The sequence below is a fragment of the Notamacropus eugenii genome, chromosome 4, assembly GCF_028372415.1.
Source record: "Notamacropus eugenii isolate mMacEug1 chromosome 4, mMacEug1.pri_v2, whole genome shotgun sequence".
Lineage (NCBI taxonomy): Eukaryota > Metazoa > Chordata > Mammalia > Diprotodontia > Macropodidae > Notamacropus > Notamacropus eugenii.
The window spans coordinates 182,173,956-182,189,785 of record NC_092875.1 but is presented as its reverse complement, the minus strand read 5'-3'; the positions used below and the strand labels follow the sequence as shown (position 1 = coordinate 182,189,785).

Here is a 15,830-nt window from a genome sequence, read left to right as displayed (position 1 = left end):
CCTCTGGGTCTCTTCTCCTGCCATTAGTTGATGTATAACCAAGAGCGTTATAATATCCAAGGTATTACATTAAAGACTGGTATAATGGAAGAAACTAAAACAAGGGAGAAGGGTTTTGAGGCAAGAACAAGAAAGGGAGCAACAGGTGAGCTTCAGGAGAGGGCTAATGTAGGGAAAGAAATGAAATTACAAATAGCCTATTTTCAGTGGCATAAAAATGCATCCAGAGTTGTTATCATGATAAAGGAATGCAAGATTATATACTATTATCCCCCAAGGCTAAGCAAGAAAATTAAATACATTCCAAAGCCACATCCATAATTTTTATATTATTTGTAAATATGAGTCATTAATTGCCCACTCTTTCCAAATAATTGAACCATAACTTGGCTGGCTGTTGTCCTTCATTTTCGAAGAGGACCAAAGTGACATCACCATGATAAAGTGAAGTTTCAATGTATATGACTATGGCTTATCAGACCAATATGAGCTCGGAATGCTCTACCACAGGTTGGGCACAGATAGTCCATGGAAACATTTGGGGTGGTTACTCCAAATTTGTGCGTCCTACATTTCCTTCGTGCTGTTTCATTTCTGCTTTTGCTCATAGAGCACAGCACCTTTTATGATGTGGGCACACCATGCTGAGTAGTCCTGTGCCAGTGTCTCCCATGTCCCACAATCAAATCCAAAGTTCTTGAGAGAGGTCTCTTGAGAAGTCTCTCTCAAGAATTTTGAACCATAACTATGATTATGGTGAAAGAAAATTTTCCTAAAACAATACTTTCTGGAACAGTTCTATTTACTAAATCCTACATTTTATTGTAATTATTGCAGATAAGTTACAACTTATGTTAGATATAGATATTACCAAGTGTGTAGTTAGCACTATTGGTATCTGGGAAAAGCACAAAATCTGCCCTCAGATGTACTTTGTAATTCATGATGTGAAATAATACAAGAAGCAAGAAAACAAATTTAGTTGAATGGGAGAGGGGAATTAGTTACTATAGTAATTTGTACTCTGCTAAAGGAGAGCATATGTTACATTTCATGCCCTCTAATTTTCAGTGCCTTGGAACAAAGCCCCAGTTGCCCCACTCTAGTTATGGCTTTAATTTTGCCATTTTAGTTTCAAAGTTGAGCCCTAATTTGAATTAGTATGCATACATATAATCCACCAAATGCAGAATTAATAAATAAGACATTTTCAAATTAGGGTAAGAAAACTTGAAGCAATTACTATTGTATCAACTATGGATTTCATGATGGTCTTTTTGATGTGAAGAAAATCCAGTACAGGAGCTACAAAAACATCTGAAGCTCTACCATCAACATCCTTCTCTATTTTAATTGTTCTTTGGTTACTAATTTCATCAGGCAGTATTCTTTAAATATAATTCTGCCCTTTCATATGCCAGGTAGAAGATTTTTTTTCTACTGAAGCACCATAGTAGTGGGTAGATGTTAGATATTGGTAAATTTGCTTTAGTGAATATTTATATCATTTAATGGGCTTTTCACACATTGCCCCAGTAGCTAGCCATAAAAATTGTTTTCCAGACATCACTCATGAAAAGTAATCATCACAATGAAAGTATCGCACTCTTATTTTCAAACTGAGAATTGAGGCTAATTCCAAAGGCATTCTGAGAAAGTAGTAAATAATTATAAGCTTGAATATCAATTGGTTTGACCTTCACAGCAAGAGGAAATCATCAAAGGCTAAATGTAAACCCCAATCAGTGACTCTGTCCTCTCCACATCCTTCTCTCCCTTACTCAAGAGCCTTTGTAGGCTCCTTGCGAGGTTGAGGCTAGGACCTTTTGGGCCCTAACGGATTTAGGTGGTGGGGATGGAGGGAAGGGAGTGGGGAATGGGGAAAACAAAGGGAAACTTTTCACTCTCTTTTGTGGATCTCTTGATGCTTTAAGTATACACTTGCTGCAAAAAAGACAGTTATTTTTAACAGTTTATTCGAGCAGACATGACTCACAGAATAGTTACTTGATAGGAAGATAGGAATGGTTTATAATTGGTGAGATGCAGAAAAGGATCAAAGTCCCATTGTACCACCATTAACATGTTATCATGTTGGATACCAAGAATGAATTCAAACAAGTCCTAGAAATGAAATTTTGGGGATTAAGAGGGACAATTGAACAATTTACTGATGAACAACCAGTGGTGTAAGAAGTATGCACATAAACTGTGCAACCAGCTCCCAGAATCAAATTCAGTATCTATAATTGCCCCCCTAGGAATGTTGTTTGAGTTTTTTCCTTGACAGACAGTAGTTTTTCTAAGTTAGTTTCTCAGGGTCCCTTCAGCCTTTAGGTCCTCAACTCTTGTTACATTCATAGAATGTAACACTGCCTATGCCTAGAAATATTCTTCACAGTTTGACTACTAAAATATGAATGGCATTTGGAATTCTTACACTATTCCAAGGTTTTTGAATTCTAATAACAATCAATAATCTTTTCCTTCTCCAGACCTCAAAGTAAATGAAAATTAGTTATCTGTTATTATAAAGTAATCATTTCATAATAAAAAGTATTCTGCCACAAATTAAAAGGCTGAAAATTCAGGAGGTATGTGAAATAGTTAAATCACATTAATTTGAAATATATAGTAATTCAGACTAAGCTGGGTTGAAGTTTGCATTTGTTCTAATAATTGGAGGAGGGTGAACAGGAGAGAAAGAACATACTAAGTAAATCAACAGGGTGATAAAATTGCAAGGAAAGCACTTCATGTGTCAGAAAGGCTTAAACTGTGAGTCAGGATGGATGAATTATAGCTCTGGCCCTGTTTACTAGTGAAATGACTTTGGGAAGTCACTAAATAGACCTCTTTGGGCTTCAGTGTTCTCATTTATGAATTGATGGATTGTACTAAATTATCTCTGAGATACTTTCCAGCTCTAAAATTCTATGACTTTATTTAGCTTATCTTTTTTCTGTAGAACTTATATATATGTACATATTATATGTGTATGTATATACATATACATATTTATATTGATAATCAGTGAACATGCTAAGATTATGCTTTTCTGTTTATTAAAGAAGTCCCCAGTGACTTCATTTGCCATCACCCTACTGAGTTACTGTGTTTACTTGAAAATAATACAATTTTCTTACAGTTATATGTTTTGAAAATATTTTGCACTTTATACTTCACTGTATTTCAGATTGGTCTTTCCACTCAATTAGTCCAAATTAGTGAAGCTTCAAATGTAACATTAGATAACTTTATTTTAGTAGTTCATTCATGTTCAAAGGGAAAATAGAAAATGCACCAATTATTATTGATAAGTGCTATCAAAAGAGATATTATGTAAAATATTGCTTTCTTCACCAAAACTTAATTTTTGTAAAGAAGAAAACGACCTTTATGTTTAAAAAATGCCATTTTTAATTGCCTTGAGTCCACAGATATATATACATATATATATGTACATATATATCTTTAAAGTCTGATCCAAGGAGATTTTTCTTCTTTTATGTTATTGACATTTTTGGCAGGGACTTACACTATGCTCTAAAAGCAGTAGAAGGCTTTAGGGCTCAACTGGGGAAGAAGAGGGGTAGAGAATTACCAAGGGTAATAGAAGAAATCCTAACCAAATTGTCACAAAGATGAAGTTTGAATATAACATCTACAGAATATATTTGCAGTCAATTTTTGTGGTTAACTTGTCCCCAAATTAACTGGATTAACTTCCGTAGGACAGTTCACTCAAGCTTATTTGTATTAATTTTCGACCTTTGGAAGTAGCTCCCCCTTTCCAAGAACCCCTGATTTTCTCTAAAGGTCCACTGAGGACAGCGGGTTTTACTGATGTCCTTGCAGTTCTGAAGCTTCCCTTCCTCCATAGCTGGCTGGCTACCTGAGTCCTCGAGGTCCTGGAGTACATAGATGGCCAAAATCTGTCTACATTTTGAAAAGAAATGACTTTTCTTCTGCAAAGAGCCAACAGTCTTACAAAATCATAGACGTAGACATTAAATAAAGTGAGTTCTCTGTGAAACAAAGCAAAGTGTTGTATGGCTTCTTTTCTCCTCTCCTAAACATTGTCCTTTCTCCTCAGTCTTCATTGTGTTTTCAACCGATCATTTACCTTAATTTCTAGCATTTTCTAAATTGCAATTTATTTCCCCAAATATTATTCTACTTTTTTCTTCTTTATCTTCAACATGTTTTAAAGACTCAATATAATACTTTTATTTTTAAAAAGATAAGGATATACTAAATAAACTCTCATTACATATTATTAGCTAAATTTTACATTTCAGTATAATAAGATCAGTTCTGAAATAAGGAGGGCATCTACCCTTGGTCCCCAGTCTCTTTCCTACCTATTCTATTTATTCCAAATCTTATTCCCTTTCTACTTCCTCTTCTTTTCTTTATTTTGCTATATTAAAATATTTCCTACACACTTTTTAATCCTTAATCTTCTTTTTCTTTCCCAATTATTTATTTCAACAAAAAAGAAAAGAACAACCTGCATGGTCTATATTTTAACATGGTTACCATTCCCTTCTCCTTCCTCAATGACTTTTTTTTAATGCAGGAGGGTGATATAAAATATCTAACTGAAAGACAAGAGATGCCTGTGCTTTTAGGGCTAATCCCATAAAAGAAGTTTTTGGAAATAATGGAAAATCCTGGAAAGAGTATTGGATTAGGTCTCAGGAGCCCTGGGTCTTAGACTGTTGTAGTTAGTTCTGGGTACCACATTTTAGGAGAGACATAAATAAATAAATTGCTCTGTCCAGAAGTGGGTGACAATTAAAATTGTGAATCCTTCACAGGATTAGTTAAAAGAATTGGTGGTTGTTACCGTAGAGAAGACTTAGAAGGATAATGAAATTTTATTCAGATAATTGAAAAGTTCTTTTGTAAAAGAAAGATTAGCCTTATTCTACTTGGTCCCAGAAGGCTTGTTATGCAATGGAAAGCTTGCTAGGCTGGGTATTAAAGGACTAGAGCTTCAAGCCAGCCTCTGCCACTTACTGCCTGTGTTACGTCAGCAACTCACTTCACTTCTCTTGCCTCAGTTTCTTAATCTGTAATATGAGGGACTTGAACTAGATGACCTCTAAGGTCTCTTCCATATCTGAATCTATATAACCTTACAGAAGCAGGACCAATCAGGAGAAGCTACAAGAGTACAGATTTTAGCTCAGTATGAAAAGGATGTATCAGAAAGTAATGAGTTCACTGACACTGAAAGTGTTTAACAGAGACTAGATTACCATTTTTCAGCAATACTATTATAGAAGGCATTCATGCTTCAGGCAAGGGAATGGATGAGATGAATTTTGCCAGTTATGTGACCTTAGCCAAGTGACATTTTTGCATCTTGATTTCCCTCATCTATTAGATAAAAGTTAGGGTGATTTATAAGGGCCCTTCTTCCAGTTCTTTTGATTTTAAATCTGTAAATTCCCTAGACCCTATTGTGAGCATAAGGAATAGGAAAGGGTACAACAAGTTAGAAAAATAAAAATAAAGAAGTAGAAATAAAAATCTCTAAAAAAGATGTCAATTAAGTTTTGTGAAATTTCAATAGTGACAAAGCCTTGTACTTGTTATACTATCCCAATATCCAGAGAGTTATGGAAAATGCACACATAAACTAGAACAATCCTGAATACAATGCCCTTGACAGTGACATTTTAGGTCATTGGAGAAGAGCTTGGGGACTCTCCTGAGGACAATAAGGACCATGGATGTGGAGGTTTATTCTCTCTGAATTTGGAAATGAGACTGCAATGTTACAGAGAAGATTGGTGATAATCATTTTAAAAAAATTTTCTAGCAGATCTTATTTTATCTTAAAATCTCTATTTTATGTAGTATTTTTTAAATTCTAAGTTGATTTCTTTAACTCATTTTAATTCAACTCTATAGGAGAGTCAAAATATCACAGTGATAATATCATTTAGAGTAACAATCTATGCACCTTTAGTTTGACTTGCTCTTCTTTATAATAACAGTAGGTGCACCTTTAATTCATTTAATCCATAAATTTAACACTGCAGAAGGTATTTATAACACTGATGTTGTTTGAATCATAAAAGCTATAAATAGTTATGTAAAGTTTTTCTAATTCTCTATCTAACTGAAAATTAGTTTTGCATGACCAGTGCCTGACTGGTGAGACAGTGGATGGAACACTGAACCTAGAGTACAAAAGACCAGAGTTCAAATTGAGTCTCAGACATTCAATAGCTGTTAAACCTGGGCAAGTCACTTTACCTCTGTTTGCCTCCATTTCGATAAATGTAAAATGGGGCTTATAATAATACCTCCCTCTAAGGGTTGTTGTAAGGATCAAAATGAGATAATATTTGTAAAAGTAAATACTTATCCCTTTTTCTCTTGATAAATTAATGGATGCCATTGTGTTAAATAAGATGAGATTCTGATACTGTTGTTCTAAATTGGTCTCATTTACAAAGAAGACTCTATTCAGGCAGTGGTCATGCTAAGAAACCCAGCAGGGGATGACAGGTAGTACAAGGAAGTGTAATCCTACTCTGCTATAAACATAGCCCAACAGTTCATGCTTTCCATTCAAGAATAGCTCTTCTGAGGAGTAAAACCCAATGACAATCCCCTTTAGGTTCTTCTACATTCTGGTGATTCCTACATCAAAAATGCCAGTAGCATTGCTATCCCCCAATCATAGTACATGAGTTTTTCTCCTTGAGCTAGGGTGGAAGTTTCTTGAGAACAGGACTCATTTCACTTACATTTTTGTATCTTCCATGCCTTGCACGTAGTAGATGCTTAATAAATTTTTGTTGTTGGATTTAGAATGCTAGCTTCATGTGTAAGGCACCTATAGACACACAAAGAAATCAGGAGCACCATTTCAATTCTGCAAATGAAAAGCTCATTATATTTCATTTTACAAACCATGGTTCTCTTGGATAACTTAACTTGATTACAGGAAAAGAGAACAGATATCCCTTTCCTAAGACTAGTTTATAGAAAATGATACTCAGCTTTTAAGATTTTGATTGGGACCTCAATATCTTCAGTCTGAGTTCCAGAAAGTTTAAAAAATAATTTCACTGTAATATAACACTATCATAATATATAAATGAAATAAAAGTAACATGCTTGTTGGTTTTGAATTCTAAAAGGGAGAGGTTTGGACTACTTATGAGTTCTCATTATTACTCTTAACAATGCTGTATCTACCTAACTTCTTTCTGTCTCACACACAGAATCTAGAGTTGGAAGGGACCTCAAAGACAATGTAGTAGGATCTGTTCCTGACCGAGAACCTTCTCTACAACCTTCCTGACCCATGGTCATCCTGCTTGAAGACCTTCAGCAAGGGGGTACCCAATATCCATTCCATTTGGGAATAGCTCTGATCGTTAGAAAGTCTATCCTTATATGAAACCTAAATCTGCCTCCCCGTGCAAGCAAAACAAGTCTAACTCATTTCCGCATGACAGTCCTTGAAAGTAGTTATCATATACCTATGCTTCATCCTGTGCACCAGTTCTTTTTAAGTGTCCTCAAATGCACAGTGCCTAGGGCCCAATGTCCAACCTGATTGCCTTTCTTTGGATGCGCTGTAGTTTGTCGACCCTTTCTAAACTATGATACCTAGAATTGACTAGAATACTCCAGATGTGGTCTAACTATAGTGTAGTACAAAGGAGCTACCAATACTTCATTTTTGACACAATACTTCTTAATGCAGCCTAAGAGAGTAATAGTCCTTTTTGTCTGCCATATTTCACTTGGATACATAAAATAACAACAAGAACAATAATAAAAATAATAATAAGCATGTATATAGTGCTTTAAGGCTTGCTAATCATTTTGCATAAATTATTTCATTTAATACAACAACCATAGGAGGTTGGTGGCAACCATAGGAGGTATTCCAGTTTTATAGATGAGCAAACTAAGGCTGAGAATGACTGACAGTATCCCACCTCATAAATGTGTGAGGAAGGTTTCAACTTCAGGTCTTCCTAACTTGAAGGCCAACATTCTATACACAATGACATTTTCAATCCACTGAAACCCCTAGAATCTAGGACCTAGACCAAGACTGGGGAACGTGCAACCTAAAAGCCACATGTGGTTCTCTAGGTCCTCAAATGCGGCCCTTTGACAGAATCCAAGCTTCACAGAACAAATGCTCTTAATAAAAAAATCTCTTCTGTAAAACTTGGTCTCAGTCAAAAGGACCTACAAGGCCACATGTGGCCTCAAGGCTGCAGGTTCCTCACCCCTGACCTAGACAAACTGCCATTTAATCATGCCTCTCCCATCTTATACTTGTGAAGTTGACTTCTTGTACATGTATAAAATTTCACATTTTTCCCTATCACATTTAGTCTTATCAACACATTTATTAGGGAGGACCTACTAAGCGTCAGGTGCTATGCTAGGTTCCGGGGAACGTAAATACAAGAGAAAGACAGTTTACATTCTGCTAGAGGCATATAGCATGTTCACAGATAATTTCAAATATACCAAAGGATATATACAAAATTAATATATAGTGATTTGGGTAGGAGCACTAACAACTAGGGAATCAAGAAAAACCTCAAGAAGTTGGCATTTTGACTGAACCCTGGGGGGAGCTAGAGGTTCTAAGATGTGGAAGTAAGGAGGAAGAGTTTTAAAGGCATGGGGGACAGCCTGTGCAAAGATTTGGAGGTGGGAAAAAGGAATGCTATGTTAGCTTTGACCCAACATTTTAGGCTTTCAAGATCTATCTGGATCCTGACTCATGGAATAGGTTAATTAACCATCCTAAATTTATGTTATGTAGAAATTCAATATCCATACCATCTGTGCCTTTGATAAAAATGTTAAGTAGCACAAGAAAAGTAAATCCCTGGGTCAATCTATCAAAGACTGCCTTCCAAGCTGACACTGAATTATTAATGAATCCAGCCTCAACTGCTTTTACATCTAACCATACTGTTGCCTAGTCTACCTCTCCTCTATCTTATCAACAACAACAGCAGGAATTTTAGTGTTTTGCTAAAATATAGGTACTGTAAGCTTGAACTATAGCATTCCCACTCCTCTATTTTAAACTCAAGAAGAAAATATGATTGGCCTGGCATGCCTTTGATGTAATCAGACTAGCTTTTTGTGATCAATACTTCCATTTGTCTCTCAATTACTTTAGAGTTTTGTCAGGAGATGACATTACATTCATTGACCTACATTTCTTTTTTTTTAATTATAACATCTTTCCTTCTGTTCTCCACTATTTTTCTTTTTTAAAATTATGATACTTTTTGTCATATCCCATTCATTTCCAAATATATTCTACCCCACTCCTCTATGCATGGAGCTATCACTTGTAACACAGGTTACCCAAAAAAGAGTAAAAGAAGGCAGTTCAACAAAACCTACAAACATGTTAACAATGACTGACAATATATACAGTATTTCACTCCCAAAAGGCCCCATATCTTCAAGGAAGAGAATGAAATACATCTCAGACATTCCTTTGGGATTAAGTTCTATCATTAAAATTATACAGCAGTTTTATTCAGAGAACATTGACAGTGATTCACCAATAATATTGTATGTAATTCATTTCGGTTCAAGCATTTATCAAGTGTCTACTATATACCTGACAATATACTAGGTGCTGGGAATACAAAAACAAAAATCAAATAGCCCTTACTCTTTAGGGAAATTCTGCTGAGGAGAAATCATGCACTTCAATAAGTGAACATAAAATGTACACAAAGGAAATACCATATAATTCTAGCAGGGTAGAGCATGAACAGCTTGGGGGTCGCTGAGTTTGATGGCAAAATAGGATGTATGAAGAGGAAATACTGTGACCGGCAACGTGTTTGTTAGCTATTCCTTCCAGCTTTGTGTCATCTGCAGATTTGATGAGCATGTCATCTACACCTTTATCAAAGTCACTGATAAAAATATTAACACGGCGTCAGGATTATTTCACAGCAGGCCTCCTGCCAAGTCACTGTTGCACCATTGACAGCTGTTATTCTTTGAGTCTGGGCATCCAGGCAATTATGAATCCATCTGTCTGTGTTATCATCTAATGCAGTGGTGTCAGACTCAAATTGAAATAGATCGCTTGTAGGCTACATATGACTTAGAAAACCATAAATTAACATTTTCTATGTTGTGTTTTTGTTTATCTTGTTAAGTATTTCTCAATTACATTTTAATCTTCATTTCATTGGGGAATGTTATGGGCATTGGCCCACATGTTTTGATTCCTTGATCTAATCCTTATCTCTCCATTTTCTCCACAAAAATAGCTTCATCAAAAGCTTCACTAAAACCCAGGAAAATTATATCTACAAGTATTCTATTCAATACTGGTGTAGTAATTCTAGTTTAGTAATCCTGTCAAAAAAAATCAGGTTAGTCTAATGGTCTTGTTGATGAAGCTATGATGGCCCTTTCTAGATGTTCACCAACCACCTCTTTAATGATCCATTCTAGAATTTTCCCAGGAGTTAGAGTTAGATAAGCTGTCGGACCAATAGCTTGCCAACTCTGTGCTCTTTCTTTTTTTTGAAGGTTGAGATAACATCCTCATCATTATTCCATTTCCCCTCACCATCTATCTCTTTAGAAAGTTCCCTCCAATCATTGTCATAATTATTTATTGTCTTAAGAATTTCATCATTCAAAGTTTTCTTCCTTGGAAGGAAGGCTAACTTCTTTGGAAGAATTTGAGTTTGTTAAATTCCTATCATTTACTTCTCTGAACGCTTTGAAAATTGCCTTCCTAAAATATGCTTTCCTTTACCACAAACTCTACCACTAACTCCCCTAAGACTCTCATCATTTCTATTTGCAACCAGGTCCTCTTTATTAGTGTAAATCAGGCATAGAATTACAATTCCCCTCATTGCTTCTTTCAACTTTTGAAGGATAAAGTTTTCTTTAAGACAGACCAGGAAATAATTTGCTGTTCTTCTTTCAACAGAGAGTTCTAGCTAATGTTAGACAAGTAAAGTCCCCTATCACTATTTTATCTTGTCTCCATGCTAGGCTTTTTTCTCCCAACTTCATCCTTTACTCTTTCTGTGCAGATGCTCTGTAGTCTAATGAGAATATTTACATTTGTTTCTGCCTCCATTATCTCCCCACCATTCTGATTTCTGGATCTCTTCATGAATGTGCCTGTTTAATTATACAATGCTACTTGTTCCCTTCTCCTGTCCTGTTCCCTTTGAATAAGTTAAACCCTTCCAGAGTCATACATGGAACATGTCTCCGTAATACTGTTGGGCTAAAATTTTCCTTGTTGCCTTTAGATTTCTAGTTCACTTTGTTCACTTATTCTTTGTGCATTTGTTTATAAGTGTTGTAAAGCATAGGTTTCATTGCTGGTTGCTTTCTTAAATTTTGTCTTCTGAAAACCTCTGAATGTTTCTTCTGTTATCCTATTTATATTGGAACTACAGTCCAACTGATTTAGGTAACTAATGTAGCTGGGCAAATTTCTCTCTTTTTCCTTCCTTTTCAATTTACAGCCCTTTTCATTATTTTTGCATAACTCCAGGCAAATATATTGTTATCTCTAGGTTGGAACCAAATTGTAGAGATCTTTAAATGACTCTATTTAAACCTAGAGGCAACACAGAACCATGGTACATGTTTGAGCAGGGAATTGACGTAATCAGACAAGTGTGTTGGAAATATTATTTTTGCAGTTACATGGATAGAGTGGAGAGCCGTGAAGCTGAAGACAATGGGATAAATTAGAAAGCTCTTACTACATTGACATATAGGCCAATGTCTCCCATTTTATCCTGGGCTGTCTCCAGATGAATATCTGATCACTGGATCCAGATGGCTCAGGAGGAGAAAGTGAGGCTGGTGACTTTGCATAGTCCTCCCTCACTCAAAACAAAGTCAAGTGCAAGTCATGTCATCATTTCTCTAATGTCATGGTCTTTGAAAATGAAGGATGAACACACAACAACAATAGGTGATAAGGATCTAAATTAGAGTAATAACCATGTGACCAGAGAAAAGTGGACAGATGCAAGAGATATTATGGATATAGAATTAGTAATTGGTTGGATATAGGGAAGAGGTGAGGGAGAGAGAAGATCAAATAGGACCCTAAAGGTATGAATCACCTTTTGGTGAGAGGACAGACATGGCAGCTAAAAATTGCACCAGCTTAGATTATGAACTTAATTACAAAATGTTACAGAGGAAGATGGTTCAGCATTATTAATTCACAAAACAAAAGGTAATGGAGGGGAAAACATCTGCAAAAAGTTTGGCATTAAGTCAGTCTAAGGCAGATCATCACAAGAACATTTATAGATGAACCTAAAAGGAACATTACAAACAGACACAAAACAGACTGTCTTGTTTATGGTTTTCATCACTGATAGCAGTAGAATGATTATATTTGGTCTCTTAAGAGCATAATCCTAAAGATGAAATCAAAGAATAGATGAATCATATAAAATAAGGAAGGTATCTGGAGGTGACTCAATTTTGAAACCACTGAGATAAATTTTTAAGATGTCTGTAAGAAGGAAAGATCTAGAATAATTAGAAAAATCATGGACAGAATTATGTGATTCAGAGATCATTAGTCCATATGTCTACTTATCCATCACTAAAAAAACATATGAGAACAATCTTCATACATGGTGAGATTATCTTTTTAACATAGCTGAAAAGTGAACAGTGAATTTTGCAAACATTTTTTGTACATTAAATCCCTATTAGAGCCACAGGTTACTGATGGATTTAGAGATTGCATTTGTTATTTATTGATTGTAGTAAATGTGAATTGGAAGCATAAAATGCATTCCTTAAGTCTCTCCAGCAAAGGGCTTCCCCATATATATGTTAAGATGACAAATAGTTTCTTGGTCATTGTAACCAAGGAAATGACTTTGTTCTCCTGTCCCCTGATTATTAATATGAAAAAAGGCTTATAATGGCAACATATGCTCACTGGCAAAGTGCTCCTCACTTTCATGAAAGATAGCTTGTGAAGAATTCAAATAAATGTAAGAGGGACTTTTGCAATGACATTATGCTGATTGTAGCAAGACTCAGAAAATTACAGAGCTTCAAATAAATAATGGATTGTTAGTATATTGGAGTATTAAGGTTCTATTACAATAATAAATGCCAGTAATATATAAAGACTTATATGAAGTGATACAAAGCAAGATAAACCAAAACTGCATATAAATTGACTGTAACTATATAAAGGAAAGAAAAGAAAGCCAAAAGGAGTGAAACAGACTTGGAAAGACGCGAGGACATTCGCACAGAGTAAAAGCATTTTCTTTGCTTGTTGATTGTTCATTAATTATGTTCTTCCTAGTTGTAAATTCTATGGTTTGTTTGTTTTTTACAGATTCTCTTCTTTTTTGTTTATTGTTTATAATAAAATAATTTAAAATATTTAATAAAACTTCTTCAGTGATATTCACAATAATTGAAAAGGGGTCAGCCTAACAATATGTACAGGAAAAAATAAATAGCTGAGGAATGGGTCTTATCCAGATTATGACATATAATTGCATGGGGAGCTCATTTAACTAGTCTACCTGTATAAATGTCTTGGATAAGAACACTAGTTGGACCCAGAAGTAAACAGGAAGAAGATTCTGGAATATATTGCTTGGAATTTGCATTTGGAAATTTGTCTCTTTTCAGGAGTCCCAAACTATATCCTGGCACAAACTTCTATCTTTTTTCAGCACTGGTATTTCTCAAGTCATTTGTCTCTCTGTGAATCTTGAGACACAAGTCTACAAAAGAATAAAATTTTACAAGATCTAAAGGGTAACAAAGAAACATTTGGTGTCCATAAATAAGCTACAGAAGGACATTATCAATGAGACCTTGAGCGTAAGAAGCAATATAACAAATATTGTGAAGAAAATATCTGGTCAGAAAAAAGGAGGTGGGTTATTGATATATATCAAGAGAACAGATCATACTGTACTGGTACCCATGGAATGTTAAAGGAACTTCAGAAGGCCTCTCAGATATTGGGTAGATTTTCTTTGGAGGATTTATGAGAGGCCAGGAATAAAAATTGCAGTTTGAATGTTTCAAGTTGCAAGTGAGTTGTGATCAGCATCGTTGAAAGGAATACCCAAATTAGTAAAAATCATACTCTCTTAAAGTACTGAAGCACACTTACCAGGAGTCTTGCAGGTCTTATAATTTAAAAAAAAAAAACAACAAACCTTGGAATGGAAAAGGAAGAAGAAGTAGTGCCTCCCTAACCCTTCTAGACAGTGGTTATAGTGTGGAATAAAGAAAAGCTGCAGAGACACCCAGAAGCTCAAAGCAGACAGAATCCCCAGAAGGAGACAGGAATAAAACCCAGTGCTTCACCTTTCTGTATACAAGTGCACAAAGGCTAGGTAGCAGACAAGGTGACCTAAAGATTCTAATTCAAGAAAGCAAATTGGATTTCATAAATAATATCACTGAGATTTGGTGGATTGAGATCCATAAGTAGACTATGCCTCTGTAAAGTAAATCTTATTCTAAAGGACTGGATAGGTCCTTTAGATAGGGATAATTAGTATTGCATATTTTTTTTGGACTAGACATACAATTTTATCAACATAAGGATCTCTCAGTAAGGAATTTCCTCCTATGAGTGCAGATTGGAACTTTCTCTGCAACTTACAGTCTTAAGAAAATTGCTTGAGGACACTTAGAGGTTAAGTGACTTGCCCATGATAACATAGCATATGCCATTGGCAGAATTGAAACCAGGTCTTCTTGATTTAAAGCTAACTCTATTCAGTGCCTCTCCTAGTATATTGTATTATTGTATTAAGATGTAGTCATACAGGAAAATCTAGAAACCTGAGTAGGGAATGTACTTGGATGAACATAAAGGTAGAAGTGATATTGTGATTTGGCGCTCTCTCCCTCTCTCCCTCTCTCCCTCTCTTCCTCTCTCCCTCCTTTCCTCCCTCCCTCCCTCTCTCTCTCTCTGTCTCTCTCTCACTTTCTGTCACAAACACACACAATCAGAGTAGCTAATAATTTATTTACCTTGATAATTTTATCCTTCAAAATCTAGAACTAAGATAAGAACTTCTACATTTGCCTCATTAACCAGGAGGAACTGCTTGCTGGAACAGAAATGAAGAGAACCTTGTGGGATAGTGATCACTTACTCCGTCTTAAATTTTATGGTGGAGAACAAGAGTCATGACTAGTTTCACACGTACCTAGATTTTGAAAGTGCAGATTTCAAAGGTTAAGAGAACATGATAGGTAAAATTCCATGGAATAAGAGCCCTTATACAGAGAAAGAGAGATCGAAAACTCTCAAGAATGAAATCTAGAATAATTCTGATAAAGAGATTGATATGGATGCATAAGGAACTCACTGGCCAGCTCAGAAACTAGAAAGAAACCTTATCGCTAAACAAGTTCTGAGTCAACTACATGTGTTCAGTTCTTGTTTTAATGAGAGCCAAGACTGAGCTACTCCTTCATTGGGGGTTAAAGAAAATGGCCATGAAAATGGAATTTTTAGCTTGGGGGTTTGGAGCAGGAATTGAATGGAAGTTGCACTTTGTGGTTCTTTTGACTAATACAATGCCATTCATGTGCTTTTCTTTATGTTACTTCTTTGACTAAAGCTTTTATAAAGTAATGATATCAATAGAGATGATTTAATGAAGCATAATTCAGAGGGGCAGAAAGGAAATAGTGAGGGTAAATGAGTTGAGCAGTTTAGTGAATGTATTCACACACAGACCTACCCCAAAACTCAGACATAAGGACCTGACAGCACTCCTGGAGCAGAG

General features: G+C 35.5%; 1 protein-coding gene across 6 annotated transcripts in view; it reads left to right on the top strand.

Annotated features, from left to right (window-relative positions):
• MAK (male germ cell associated kinase) overlaps positions 1–15,830 on the top strand; it is an 80,370-nt gene that overhangs the window by 52,773 nt on the left and 11,767 nt on the right. The window lies entirely within an intron of this gene.